This window comes from Anopheles coustani, chromosome 2 (genome assembly GCF_943734705.1).
Source record: "Anopheles coustani chromosome 2, idAnoCousDA_361_x.2, whole genome shotgun sequence".
NCBI classification, from domain to species: Eukaryota; Metazoa; Arthropoda; class Insecta; order Diptera; family Culicidae; genus Anopheles; species Anopheles coustani.
The window spans coordinates 86,294,065-86,305,230 of NC_071289.1; the positions used below are offsets into that span (position 1 = coordinate 86,294,065).

The 11,166-nt window shown below is 42.7% G+C and overlaps 1 non-coding gene across 1 annotated transcript; it reads left to right on the forward strand.

Annotated features, from left to right (window-relative positions):
* Window positions 1-4,294: 4,294 nt before the first annotated feature.
* On the forward strand, window positions 4,295-4,376 carry Trnas-cga (transfer RNA serine (anticodon CGA)). Its single transcript has one exon. It is a non-coding gene; the product is annotated as a tRNA-Ser (tRNA).
* Window positions 4,377-11,166: the final 6,790 nt, after the last annotated feature.

Consider the following 11,166-nt stretch of genomic DNA (forward strand, 5'->3'; position numbering starts at 1 on the left):
GGGATGGCAGAGGTCGAACTCGGACCAAGCAACAATGCGACCGGTGACAGAGGAAGAGCTGCTAGCCATTGTCTCGGCGATGCCAAAGAACAAGGCGCCGGGCACTGATGGTATACCGAACATAGCTGTCGTAGCCGCCGTCCGCGAAATGCCGGAAGTATTTCGAACAATGTATCAGCACTACCTAGAGGAAGGCACGTTCCCTGGAGAATGGAAAAGTCAGCGGTTGGTACTGCTACCAAAGGGAGGCAAGAGACCGGACGACCCCTCTGCGTACCGTCCCCTATGTATGTTGAATACGTTAGGGAAAGTCTTCGAGAAATTGATCGTTAACCGCCTGACAGACCATCTGGAGCTGACTGGTCGGTTTTCGTCAGCCCAGTATGGCTTCAGAAAAGGGAGATCAACGACTCAGGCGATCCAACTAGTAGTAGATCAGTGCAAGGAAGCGTACGCCATTGGCAGAACTCACCCGGACCGTAATAGAGTTTGCCTGATTGTGGCACTTGATGTCCGAAATGCATTTAATTCAGCGCGATGGGACCGGATTGGAGAGAGCCTACGCAGCATGGAGGTACCACGCTATCTGTACGAAGTCTTACGTGACTACTTCCAAGATCGGCTTCTTGAGTATCACACTGAGCATGGCAAGGTTGTACGGCGAATCACCGCAGGAGTCCCGCAGGGATCTATTTTGGGACCAACTTTATGGAACGCAATGTACGACGACCTGCTAAGATTGACGCTGCCGGCGAATGTGAAAATGGTGGTCTTCGCTGACGACGTCGTTCTGACAATAGCAGCGCCAACAAAACAAGCTGCAGGAGTCGTAGCTGAGGATGCCGTAAACATAGTTCACCAATGGATGAACTCAAGATCATTAGAGCTCGCGCAGCAGAAAACGGAGATGCTGGCGGTAAGCAGTCTTCGAGATAGGCATGCACCTGTATTTGTCACCCTCGATGGGGCCAACAAACGCTCGGCACGAACACTCAAGTACCTAGGAGTGGTGTTGCACGACAGGCTTTCTTGGCGCCCGCATGTCGAGTATGTAGCAGCAAAGGCCCGTCGAATCAACGATGCAGTTACTGGACTGATGCGTAACCACAGTGGGCCACGAAGCACAAAACGGAAGCTTCTCGCCAACGTGGCAAACGCTGTGATGAGATACGCAGCACCAGTGTTTGCGGAGGAAGTGGCGGATCGGCAGTACCTTCGACGGAACTTCGGACGAGTTCAGCGCCTGGCAGCGATACGTATTGCCAGCGCATTCAGGACGGTGAGGTATGAGGTGGCGTGCGTTGTTGCAGGAGTTATACCCATCGCCTTGTTAATCGACGAGGACCTTCGGTGCAGCAAGCGTAGGCAGAGAGAAGGGACGACAGCTACGGCGATCCGGAAGGAGGAGCGGATCACCACTATGCGGTTGCTCCAGGCTAAATGGACGGAACTGGGACAGTGCCAAAGTGCCAGCCGGTACGTGAGGTGGACGTATCTTCTCATTCCACAACTTGAGCCCTGGTACAACCGTAGCCATGGGGAGATCGACTTCAGCCTGACCCAAGTGCTGACCGGTCATGGTTTTTTCCGGGAGTATCTCCACTTGAAGGAGCTTCGACCGACCCCGTGGTGCCACTCCTGCTATCGGCGACGAGGCACTACGAGGCATGCATTGTTCCAGTGCCGAATGTTTCACGCCACACGCAACCGGTATCTGAGGGATGGCCGAGGCCTAGTGCTCGCACCGGAGGACCTGGTGCCGGCGATGTTGCGGGACAGCGAGACATGGGCCGGCATCAAGATCGCGGCGGGGGAGATCACCGGGGAGCTTGGTCGCTCATGGAAACGCGAGCAGGAAATCGCCGCGCGTGAAGAAGCTGCAGAGAGGGCAGTAGGCCGCGGACCCAGAGCGGGGTAGGTTGTAGGCTGCAAAAAGTCGCTGGAGCGCATATTACGGGGCATGAGCATAACACCATGCACCCAATAGTCTGTCGTTAAACAAATATGCTGGGTGAAGGCTATAATCACCAGAGTGCAGGCACAGTCAGGTCGAACTGACTTTGGGCAATCCCCCTCGTCCTGTAGTAATGCCATCCGGTTAGATCCAGGCGAGGAATCAGGGGCCAATAGACGTCGGGGGTTTTGGCCGGTAAAAATCCGGCACTAACCGTGGACCCTTGACAGGCGGGGACCGGTTGTCTATCGAAGATTTCCTCCTCATCCAAAAAAAAAAAAAAAAAAAAAAAAAAAAAAAAAAAAAAAAAAAAAAAAAAAAAAGGGTCATCGCTCCTCTCGATCAGCCGATCCGTCAGCTGATCGATGAAGTTCCCTTTTGGCTTATCAATATCATCAGGCTGCCTGTTCTTAGCCGAATTGACAGCTGGCGTTAGAAGCAAAAGTGTTTCTAACAGTCTTAAAGCGGCTCGCAGCGGGAGGCATTTGCCACATTTGTTTTCCTTGATTCCTACTTTATCATAACTTGAATTAAGGTACGGCGTCGGTGAAGAACGGGATAAGAAGTGCCAGAGAGGATAAAGCTGCCAAAGCTTCGGTCGAAGTAAACCAAAGCCGACTGGAGCCACGCGAGTACGTGATTGGAGTTCATAAAAGTCTCCCATCATGTGCGTGAAAATGTCCCAGCTTCATTTATCTGCTTTATATAAACCCATTTCGCGGCCGTTTAACCCTTTTAGTTTTTACTATCAAATTTCCAAGCTATGCTCAAGAAATCTCCTCCGGAGTTATAAATGTATCTCACGAGATCGCATGCCAGTTGATGAAATATTGCTTCAAAATGAAGAACGTTAAATTTTCGATTGCAAGCCAGTTTCGTTGGCGGTGACATGGCAAGATGCATTTGGTTCATTCTCCGGATGGAATGTTCAAACTTTTCGTGTGCTATTCTTATGCCTTCGGGGCTAGATTCTTTGGCCAACGGAAGGGTGCTTTCAACAGACAAATCACCAATAGTTCTATAGTCCGGAGGTAAAACTCCTTTGAGAACATATTTCTTTCTAAATGTAACCAAATTAAAAATAAATAAATTACAAATACATTTTTCGCTTATTAAATTAACTGATTATAATTTAAAACCACAATTTATTTCAAATACCTTTTAATTTACTGTAAAATATTTTGTTCGTTCGTATGTTCGATCAAGTAGTACTTTTGGCATAATTATTTTTTCTACAGAACATATGGCCAAGACAGGTTAATTCTAAAGATCTTCAATGCAGAATTGCTATGAGTGGCCTCTGTAAATCCATTTAACAGTTTAGCCAATCTCAAACCTGAAATTCTCGTGATTTCAAAACGCACACAAGCAAACCGTTTCAGAATTCATGAATATTATATGGAGGCAGATTATCGTCCTTAAGGGTCGCTGTTGGGCGAGCAACTGAATTGTAAATCATAATCGCACCATTTAGTTATGCGTTGATGCACGGTATATGAACTCTTGCCGAGCCGACCCTCTGGGGCATGTTTTGGTGCACGGGATTCCCACCGGTTTCAATCGAAAAGGGCCTCAACGTGGGATTGGATAAATATTGACATCGTGGGTTCCGTTTGTATTTATGGAACAACTCAAACAACCGCTCCCGGAGTCGGCTGGAAAGGGAAGTCGTCGAGAAGGGCAGATTCTGTACTTGTGGCCTGCACACAGGAAAACATGAAGAACATTATTCTCCATCTACATTCAAGCCGTGATGGGGCGAATATTTCGCAAACCGGCGTTACAAGGCAGTCCTTTTCGGGTTCATGGGTTGGTAAACTGGTTTCTGCATCCCGCATGGTTTCTTCACCACATTTCTCTGTTTCCCTTAAAACTTTGGGCTTCAGGACTTTGGACGGATTCCACTAAAACCGAGATGGAGAAGAAGACCAAGTTTCGCCGACACAGCATGTTGTGCTAGCGGCTTAGTTCAAATATTATATTTAGCATACATTACCGCATCTACTCTCTCAGTTCAGCCCCTCCCTCGAAGTGAATAAAATGCTGGCCTTGAAGATGCAGCCGAGTATCGTGTGATGTTGACCAGAAGCTAACATTGCAGAATCCAGAAAAGGCAATGGGATTGCTGTAGAGTTTTGAAATGTACCAAAAAAGAATGAATGGACTTGAACTGCATAACCGACAACTAATTTTAGCTCACGATTTCAAGTCCTATACAAAGTGCGTACGAGTACTAGAAAAATTATTAATAACTCACTTCATTGATGTTGCAGCCTTCCTTTTTAAATGTAGGAATGTTTCTAGCAACCTCTTAGCATTGTGTAATCCAAGGTGTATACAGCAGTCGTGGCCGAGTGGTTAAGGCGTCTGACTCGAAATCAGATTCCCTCTGGGAGCGTAGGTTCGAATCCTACCGGCTGCGTAATGAAAACAATTTTTATAATATTCGAAATACATCAGTGGTCAAAAGAGATGGTTTTAACTTGAAGTAGGTAAAAACTTAAACAACATATGGAAATATTTTGTTGAATTGTACAACAACGACAAGATTTAACTTCTATAAACGCCATGCATAATCGAATAGTAGGTAGGCGTGCAATGGCATTGGTGCACTCTGCACTGTCTTCCATGCACTTATCAATACATAAATCCTTCCGACGATCGTTCAACTTGCACCAATGCACCGGATGACGGTTCATTTCATTGCTGGTCGATATGTTACGCTTTTTGGTGGCCATAAATTTTGCAAACAAATAGTCACAGCAGTGGAAAGCGTTTCGTTTGCTTGACTGTTTGTGCTCGTTTGGTTTGGGAAGGGATTGAAAAGTAATTAATTTCATGCAGCTGCTCACCCATTGCATTTGGAGAATTTATTTCCATAAAATCAATATTTGTGAGGTAGATGGAGGCATTTCATGTGTTTGCTATCCATTGAAGTTGTGGGTGACATTTACACAGACTCAGGTGGTCCAATTGTAAAAAAGTCCATTTAGCCTTTAGGATAAACACTAGTAGTTTATTTACATCACTATTAGTATTATAGGAAAATAATATTCAAAACCCGATAAAGATAAACACCTGTGAATATTTCATTTGAAATAGTATAAAACTGTAAAAACAACTATTTTACGACAAAAGCACTAGTAATTTAAATATCAACATGTCTCGCATAAAATATATGATATTTGAAGAGAAACTAGAGCACATAATGATACATCTTCAAGATTATACGCGAATGCGGTTGACGTCAAACCACAACACCGCATCCAAATAAATTATATTCGCTTCGTCTCGGTGCATAAGGTGATCTTAAATATTCTTCCGTGCCGTTTCTACGCACGGTGATTTTCCTTTCACGGAAGTTTTTTTTGCCGTTCGGAAGAAGCGCACAGAGTCCTCTTTCTGGTGGAAGTAAATTTATGTTATCTATAGAAGGTGCAGAAAGGTATGGAAAATGTAGAAAAAGTGGAACACGGCACCCTAGATCCATGCAGAAAGATTTTCACTTCTGGTGTACATTGTACAACAAATGCAACCAATTTGTACATGTCAGTCTACTTGTAGCGTCAAACCGACGATGGATGTTTCTTTCTATTCATCATCCCTACTTCCGCGAACATGTACGACGAATATTCAGATTTCTTTAACGCTTGGAATGCAAAGTGTGTTATTTATTTACAACGTGTTTGCGATATCCCGTTCGGGTTTAGTTGATGCTTGTTTTCCCCTTATATATTATGTTGATCGACGATTTTCAACTCGTGTCTCATTAGTGTAGATATTCGTGTTCTGAAGTCAGTTTGTTGGAGTCAGCTTTTTTAATCAAATTTGACCATGCGAATGTTTTTTAATAGACTGTTCAATTTGAGAGTTCCATCAAAAAGAAAAGCAAAGTTCTTTTGCGAAGTGAAAGGAAAAGATAAAAATGGCTCCTTTTTGCGGCGTAGAACTGTTTATTGTTTTAATTTCCGGTTTTGTTTTCAATTCTGGAAGGGTTTATCGGAGAGGATTTCTTGATATCTTTATTCTGGAGGTTATCTTTGCAAATGTTTTCAACTTTCCGTTTCCCTTGAATCCCACGATCCCTTCTCTACTGCTGTATACTCGTCTCGTTCATCTGGGTTAGACAGGAACCGGATGAGCTTTATTACTGTACGGATGGTTTTCGCTTATCGATCTACCGCCGAGTTAGGATTCGTTCGTCACGGGTAATCATCGAGATGAAACGCGGATCCCTTAGAGAAGCGAAACAAAAGCTAACAATTTATGCGAATGATTTTATTGGCAGTGGATGAAAAACCTTTCTCCATATTGTTTGAACAGAACCCTCCACACCGGTTTGTTTTCAGCGGTTCGTTTATTTTCTTTCTTCTTTTTGCTTCTCCATTTGCAGTTTCATAATCATGCTCTCGTTTTCACAACCAAAGAGGGTCAAATCAAATGGGTTCAGATTGTGTTTTCAGGAGAGAAGTTTATAACTTACTAAACACTTTCAATGTTTTTATGTTCTACAAATGCCTTATAGTCTGACCCATTCTATAAATTCATATCCATAAGATGGGTTAGAAGCGATACGCTTCTCGACGATTTTGAAATAAAACTAGCCTGATACAATAGATCAGAAAAAAGCGAGGAGTAATCCTTTGATCAATTCATCAATTCAGGTGTCAACATTTACGGCAACATAAAATTTCTTAATACTTTTGCAACTGGAAAGAGGATTTCAAACCTTTTTTTTCTTCTCAAAACTCTATTGTGGGCGTTGAAAAATCATCAAAGTTTGCTGAACAAATTTTCTGATGAGATCCATTTCCCGGCAATCAAAAGCTATAAAATATTCAGGATAGAATACTGAGGCTATTCGTGTAGTATGATGCTCCATACTCCAACCGCTTTCACTGCTCTTAACAAGTTTTCTTGCTTCTGCACGTTCGTTAATATAACACACAAAAAACAGTTGAGCCAAAAAACCTTTCCAAAAATAAAAGATAATTACATCAACGTATAAAAAAAACTCACCCTCGGGGTAAACCAAAAATTGGAACAAAAATTGTTTGCCACCCTCCAATGGTCGAACATCCTCATCCTCACTGAATCGAAGATAAAAACACCGAACCACTTAAGTCGTGCCATGTCGAAGGAAAGAAATCCAAGACTGACAATTGGTCATCGAGCTTGGGATTAATTGCTTGGGTGATATCATTCTGGGTTCGGTTGGAAAGTGCAACCAGAAAAGCCTTTGCTTTTGTGGTGGACGACCGGAACCAAGATTCCGAGAAACTGTCACTAATTAATCTTATACCACTGATGGGATTTCCTTGGCTTGCCAGAAAATGAACGGAAAAAACAGAACATTTCCTCACTAACTTCAAGAAGTGAAACGGAGCATCAACAAATAATTGAAAGATTTTTTCCTTCTTTCTATTTCGTTTTATTTTTTTTCTTACTTCAGAGGTTCGAGCTATTGGAAAACAAACGCAAATTAAAGGATGAGGTAAATTGTCAAATCCATTTCATTTGAAAGCAACCAATCTCTGACAAACCGACGGGAGAAAACAATTAATACTCCTAATCTCCCCAACATCCTTATTTTACCCCATTTTCTCTTCTATTAATACGTGACAAACTCATTTTCACTAACAACGATACGCTAATTTCCACGTCGCATGCATTGTGAAGGAAGTGCATCAAAATAGGAAAGGATACGCTTTGAAGATTTCTTGACACCAAACTGTCGGATTCAATGTGATCGATGTCAGGCGGTTTTGTTTTGCGCTACCCACGGATATTTTGAATGTTTCAGAAAGAATGTTTTGGCCAGTACTTCAATACCTATGGATGGTCAGAGAAAAGATTGGAGGTAGAAGCTTATGAAATCATAACTTTTACCTGCATTTTAGGTTATCCAAAAGAGGTTCGTTGCATTAAACTTTTTGGAAATAGTTTTGTAGACCTACTTTGGTTTATTGACGCATGACAAGGAGTCATTGTGTAGAAATTCAAAAATGAAGTCGAAAATCGTTGCATAGCTACGGAAGGAAGCGAAAAAACTATGCCTAACCTTATTGAAACAAAAACAGAGTATCTTAGCCCGGGTTAAACTTTGGTGTTTCATATTTTCAATGAACCCTTTGGAGCCTTCTTTCCGTTGGTTGTTTCGAAATTTTGTGTCGGTGGTGTACGGTTGAATGAAAGCCGAGTGTTGGGAATAAAACATACCGCTGAAAAATACCCCGCAGGAAGTCCTGTGAAGGGTGAAAAATGGAGGAACTCATTGTTCGAACCGGAACCCAACACACCGACGGCATAAGAGCAAGCGATGCATGAATGTGCAGTTTGTGAATGATGCAAGATTTATGTGCACTCCCGTTGTTCGCATTGTGGTGACGACGACACCTGCGAGCCCAGCGACGATCTAGACGGAAAAGCGCACGGTGTGCTTGAAACGAATCGGACGAGCTTTCCCGGGTTCATATAAGCGAGGTCCCTTGGCTTGTTGGTGCCTGCGTCCGCTTGGACGACCGACTGCATCGAGGTATGCACGAATGCATGCATCACGTTCGTGCATCGAGCTGCTGATGTCATCACAAATGCATTTAAAGAATAGTCAAAAAATTGATATTCAAAGTAATTTGCATAGCGTCATGCTATTCAGTACAGACGTCGGGAACCGATTTCGAGAGGAAAGGAAAAATATAAAAAGTAAACAAAAAGAGAAGATTGAAAGCGTCCGGGGAAAAAGAAGGAAATGCACCGTTCTTTTCCCATTGATTCTGTGGGAAAGTCATGCTGTGCGCAATCCTGCCGTTACTGTCTGACGAAGCTGGCGAGCGCATGACGAACAATCTCGTGTCATCAATCACGGGAAAAGTCGGAACATGTGATGTGTATTTTCGGAAAATATTTGAATATGCATTCTTCCGACCGTGAGTCTTTGAATAGAAGTGAAGGCAAAGTGGTTCGGAGAGCGGGTCGTCCCAATAAGGACACGCTCTGTCCTGTTCGGCGAGTTGATGCATTGTGGATGAAGCATGTAGGCTCGTTCGCACGGAAGCATGAAAATTCCCTTGAAGTGCTCAACGTTGTGTAGCACCATACATTATCCATTCCACATAAGCTACTCTGTGGCTATGTGTGGCTGTGGCAAGTTTTAGTGTCATTTTGAAAGTTAGTGTTCACTTTGTAGTGTAAGTGATATCGTAAATCAAACTTTTTCGCCCACAGGAAAATGTTGAACTTATCGAGCAAAATAATATCATTTTGAATAAAATAAGTTGTACGTACGTTCTCTAATGTCTCTAATGACGTCAAAAAAATCGGACGCTGTTGAGGTAAAAATACTCAATCCGCTCAACTATACTCGATTTAGCTGCAATGAATAATGAACATTCTCAACATCCGCTAGTCACCCAGATTCTTCTTGATCCTCAATTCGTCAAATGTCTACATCTAACATCGCCCAAAGCTAGAGAAACATCTCCTACAAGACTACTCTGAGTGGCACAAGATCGACTGCTCCTAACAAGGAAATAAGGACCGAGCACATCTCTTACGAGATACCATTTCTTTCGCCTAGGTCCGATGTCACTCCGCTAAATGACGTAGGTGACTTGACTTAAATCGACCGGAAGCAGGTTCCCAGAGGCAAGCAACATAAAGCCAATCGTTGCTCAAAGAATCTAGTCCCGGAGGGACAAGAATGACACACGAGATGTTGGAAGATCTCATCCGGAGAATAAAACCACATACATCTTGTCGTGTCACCGGCGGCCAATGGGATAGTCATGCACCAGGAAATTGAACGTTCCAGATTTTTAGGAAATTTTCCTTTGGCTCTTCACGCTGCCATGTGCTCACGATGGATACATATGAAAGTCCGGAGGGAATTTCTAGAGCGTTGGCTGGAATTCTTAGTGTGAAACAGCAAGGGTTAAACGGTCGCAAAATGGATTTTGTTCCGGAAATATAAAACAGAGCTGGGGCATACACACTCGCACAAACACATGCCGGCAAACTTTTATGAACTCCGATCACGTACTCGCGTGGCTCCAGTCGGCCGAGGACCGGTGCTTTGACAGCTCGATCCCCTCTGGCGCTTCTTTTTCCGTCCTTCACCTACACCGTGCCTTCATTCCAATTACGATAAAGTAGGAGTAAAGGATGAACATGTTTGGCCAATGCCTCCCGCGGCAAGCCGCTTGAAGACTAATAGAATTAACTCACCCCGAAAGTGAGCGACAACTAAACTTATGCCAGGGTCGTGCTGTCCTTGATGCAGAATAGCATGAGCCTCAAAGAATTAAAAAAAAAATATAGAAACGCTGTTTCAACGGGTAACATTTATGCAATCCCAAATTTACCCCGTCGTGCAGCTGATATTTTGCAGCCAGATTCTGGGAATTCGAAATGCGCCCTCTTTCTGCATACGGTTCCAGAACATGGGGTTCATAAAGTGATAGTAATTCTATTGATTTGGTCACAAATTAAAGCTCGAGATGATGAACAAGAAAGTACATAACATTCTACCTTTAATTAGAATGTTTCGTCTACTCGTTAGATCAATTAACATAAGCTATTAGTCGTAGTTATCATAGGTCCAAAAAATCATCTCATACGATAAAGAAGAACTCACAAGACTTTTGCTTAATCAGAACATTAATTAATAACAACAATCGTACACGTTGCGCAAATTAATGAATTGTGCAATCGATGTGCCTGGTAAAATCAAATAGGGCCTGTTCCAATACTAGGGCACCCGCCAATAAATGAGTCTAATTATCCTTACATTCGTTGGAATCATTTGGAGTGAACGAAAAGACGATTGGAACAGAATGGCAAAATGAACAACTCCAACACACGTCAGATTTATCTATATCTACTGGTAGCATTAGTCTCCACCAGTAGATTAATTGTTTTGCCATCTCTGAAGGATAATTAATTAACGGTCGATACATAAGGTTCGTGCTATAAGGCTATTATTTACGCTGAAATGAATTGGTAGGCGTGCGAAAGATGTATCTGATGGAAATTTAATATAAATACTTCTCTCTTATGTAACTAACATCAAACAATAGATCGAACAACAATCCAGTTTATCAAAAACTACCTATTACGCCGAAATCAAGAAAGCTTATCAAATCAAAATGTTGTAAAGAGCAAAAATGTAATGAGTCAATTTTTGAATTGATAGAACTAATTCAAATAACCATCAT